We start from the raw sequence: 4,269 nt of genomic DNA, 5'->3' as shown, positions 1-4,269 counted from the left end.
GCTTCGAACCGGCAGCCAAGAGAACTCCATGGAGTATGTCAAGCAGGATCTTGCCTAAGAACACAGATGTGCGTGTGGAGGGGAGAGCCCAGGGAGTAATTAGGGCAATATCTCGAAGGGGGAGACGTGCCTCCTCTCGGGGGAAGACCGTGAGCCCATCTGTCAACAAGCCCTCCTTGACTCCTTCTCTGGGCTGGGCACTGTGGGGGGTAGAGGGATGCAGGAGCACAGAGCTCCCTTCCAGGTCTGAATGCTCTGACATGAAGACACCCCTTCTGCTCTCCTTCCCCAGAAGCCCCAGCCCCCATACCCTGGAGCTCAAATCCTGTGAGGAGAGATAAGATTTATACATGTGAAAGTGAAGGAACAAAGGGATGATTTGCTCCAAGTGTGTGGTCTATTGGCTCTTTAATAAGCATTGATTGAGCTTTTTCAGAACCAGGACAGGGCTAGGCAAGGGAGACCCAGAGATGGAAGGGGCTGAGTCTCCCCTCTTAGCACAGGGCCAGATGGAGGACAGGCTTGTTAGCCAATCAGGGCCAAAGAGAGGAAAGAAGCTTAGAAGCTTCATAGTAGCACGCAATAGGTGCCCAAGCACTTGCTTAAATACTTATTGTGGATTTTTAAATTTTTAATGTTCTTAAAAATGGAGATGGGGTCTACACTATGTTGCCCTGGCTGGTGTCAAACTCCTGGGCTCAAGCGATCCTCCTGCCTTAGCCTCTCAAGTAACTGGGACTACAGGCATGAGCCACTACACCCAGTTGGATTTCCTTATTTAATCCTCATAAAATTCTATGAGGTGGGGGCCATTACTGCTCCCATTTTATGCATGAGGCAGCTGAGGGTTTGTAACTTGTCTAAGACCCTGAAGCTTGTAAGAGATGGAGGCAGGATAGGAACCCAGGAAACATGGCTTTGAAGGCTAAGTCTTCGAGTGCTGGACTCTGGAGAGGGCAGACCTCAGCCCAGGGGCCAAGGAAGGCAATTGGAAGAGAGAATGTTCGGGCTGGTCTAAAGGAGTTTATCAAGGAGGAATGAGGGCCAGAGCCATCTGGGCAGGGAGTGCCTGGAGGCATGAAGCAAGGAGCACGTTTGGCAATGGGGCATTGCCAGAGGGATGGGTGTTTATTGTGTGGGTAGTGTGGTGCTGAGACAGTAAGTGGGGATGGATGAGGAAGGGCCCCAAGTGCTTTGTGACTTCGTCCTGGAGATAGTGGAGGATGCTTGAAGGGATGGTGGGTGGGTGCTCTGTCGACCCAGGGGAAGATGGCTGTGTGGTCAGGAACGGAGGTGTCGAGGAGGATATGGGCTTGGGCTGGCTAGAACATCCAAGAAAGAGAGAGGAGGGGAAGTGGTGGGAGCAAAGGGGAGGAGGGGGAGATCCCCAGTCTGGATAGGGGGAGGCATGTGGAAAGGGTTTGGCCCAAGGAGCGCTGGAAAAGTGGGTGGAGTCCAATCATGAGGCCCTTAAATTCCACACTAAGAGTCCGCTCCTGGGCCATCAGCACAGGCTGTATGGACAGGGAAGCCTGGTCAGCTGGGGCTCTGCGGTGCTATGGGCCAGGCACAGTGTGGTTGTAGGGTAAGCAAGACAGACATGGCCCCTGGCCTTCATGGAATTTGCAGTCCAGGAGCCGAGACAGACATGAATCAAGCAGCCTCAGGCACCCATGGCTGACTGCAAACAACCTGGCAGCTGATGGAAAACTCAGGGGCCCCAGGGGAGTGTGAGCTGGTAGGAAGTGCAGAAGCAACTCTAGGCTGCATCTCTTGGGGATGGGGAGAGGGGGAAGGAAAAGCATTCCAGGCAGAGGAACCAGCAAGCGCACAGCCTCAGAGGCAGCAAGGAATGGAGGCATTGAAAGAAAAGCAAAAAGGCCAGGGAGGCTGGAAGGCAGAGAGCTAGGGGGAGGGAGATGCTGAAGATTTGGGGGTTTGACTGGAGAAGAGTTGGGAGATGGTGAAGGGTTTTAAGCAGGGAAATGACCAAAAGATCTGTGTTGTAGAAAGATCCCTGGCTGCTGTAAGCAGAATGGAATGAGGGGGAAGTATGGCTTTGAGGGACCAGTTAGGCAGCTGCTGCAGACTCTCAGGAGCAGCTGGAGAGCCCCGGCTCAGGTCACAGTGATGGAGTCAGAAGCAGGTGGGTGGCCCACACAGTGCAGGTGCTTGGAAGATGGATTCAGCAGGACTTGGTGACTGGCTGGGGAGGCGGGTGAGAAAGAGGAAGGGGTGGATGGAGGGGCTATCTACGGAGATGGGGGGTCGGGAGGGAGGGGGTGGTCTTGAGAGAAAGAATCATGAGACAGTTCTAGCCACGCTTGGATTGAGGTGCCTGAGAGACACCTGAGTGCAGGCAGCTGGGTGCCCAGGCCTGGGGCTCAGGAGGCGGGTGTGGGATGATCTAGGAATTATGAGCTAGAGATGGAAAGTCAGCCATGGGGGAGGCTAGGGAGAGAACATGGGAAGAGAAGAGGGCCCAGGACACAACGTCAATGACTGTTGGAAGGAGGAGCCACCAAGGACACCGAGAAGCTGCTGGTGGAGCAGTGGGGGAATATCAAGTCAGAGAATCCAGAAGGCCCTTGGAGGGTGTGGTCTGCAGGTGTGAGGAGGCCGAAAGCCCAGGCAGGTTGACGACTGTAAAACGCCGGTTGGATTTAGCAAAATGGAGGTCCGGGGCCTTGAGCAGGAGCAGGTTGAGTAGAGGGTGGGGAGGGGCAGAGACAGCCTCGTGGGAGGTGAAGCCTAGGAGATGGGACTTGGAGATAACAGGTTACTGCCAGGAACTGGGGCTGAAGGAGGAGGAAAGGAATGGGACCGAGTTCAATTGAAGAGGATAGACAGGCTTGATTTGTTTGCTTGTTGGTTTTTAGGGTGGGAGGAACTGGGCATGTTTAAGAAGAGGGAGCCAGTCAGGAGAGAGAGGTTCAGTGTCTTTCCCAGAATAGACCCTTGAGGCTAAGAACAACAACAAAAAATCCAGTAGAGCCCCAGGAGGAAAGGAATTTGGCTTTTTAGCTGAGTAGTGAAAAGGCAAGCTGGCAATTGCCCTTTGGCTCTGCCAGGGAAGGTCAGAGAAAGGCCTCCCCAGTGATGGAGAGGGGAAGGAAGTGAGGGGGAGAAAAAACAGTGGAGAGATAAACAAGCCTTGGCTGGAAGGAGGAGAGAGAAGCCCCCTCTGAAGGTACCTAGGGGTATTAAAAGGGGGAAGTTAACAGTGAGAACAAATAATAAAGATTCTTATATGTAGCCAAGATTTGCTCTTTGTACTCTGAGACTACCATACGTAAAGGCTGGTGTTTGAACTTGGCTCCTAGCAGTGGCAGCTTGTTAGGGAAGAGTTCTGGCTCGGGAGGCAGGAGATCAGGCTTCCGGTCTAGCTCTGCCATTAACCGGCTCTGGAGCCTGGGCCGCAGTGTCCCATATTTCAGTTGGGCTGGAGGTGAGTGTTTCTAATACTTTCATGGGGTTTTGTGAGTTGGCAACCTTGTTACATGGCTGGTGGCTTGATACTCCAGAAAGTGTGTTTGCTGCACGGGACTGCATGAGGTAATAATAGTGTTGATAGTGATAATAATAGCTAAAGTGTACCGAGTGGCATCTCTGTGATCTGCACTGTGCCAAGAGGTTTGACTTCTGAGGAGGGATCATCCTCCCCATTTTACATCATGGAGATGCTGAATGCCAGGTTGAAGGGTCTGAATGGGAGTATAAGGAAGGTTTGGAAAGAACGGTTGGCAAACCGATAGCAGGATCCACACAAGACAGGTGGGACAATGCTGGAGTCCAGCAAAGAAGGAAGGCAAGCAATAAACCCAGAGGCAATCTGTGGATGAGTCTGCATGGGGGAAGAGGCAGAAGGACTGGCCTGAGGGAGGCATTAGCGTCTCCAAGTCTAAGCATGGGCTGCCCACTTCCTTGGGAAGGGGCAGAAAATCTAAGCAAGGCCAGCTCTGAGCCTGTCAGAGAGTTGGGTTGGGACACGCCCGGGGGTATTTGGCTCTGGGATTTTGTTGTCTGTTTACTAACCGCTCTCCTGCCTCTGGCTGCAGCAGTGAGCTTGCGAAAGTTCTAACCTGCAGCTGTCTTGGCCTCGCTGTGTCTCTGTCTCACCGTTGCTGGAGGAGCCCAATGGGTTACCTGGCCTCCCCTCCCTCTGCCGGGTCTCAGTTCCCTGCCACCTGCCCTGCAGGGCAGGTGGCCACTCGGACCCCAGTGGAGACTTGTCCCAGCCTCAGCCTCCCTGCAGCCCCTTCATGCCAC

The sequence above is a fragment of the Pan paniscus genome, chromosome 1 (assembly GCF_029289425.2).
Source record: "Pan paniscus chromosome 1, NHGRI_mPanPan1-v2.0_pri, whole genome shotgun sequence".
Lineage (NCBI taxonomy): Eukaryota > Metazoa > Chordata > Mammalia > Primates > Hominidae > Pan > Pan paniscus.
The sequence above is the reverse complement of the archived record's forward strand: the minus strand, read 5'-3'. Positions refer to the sequence as shown.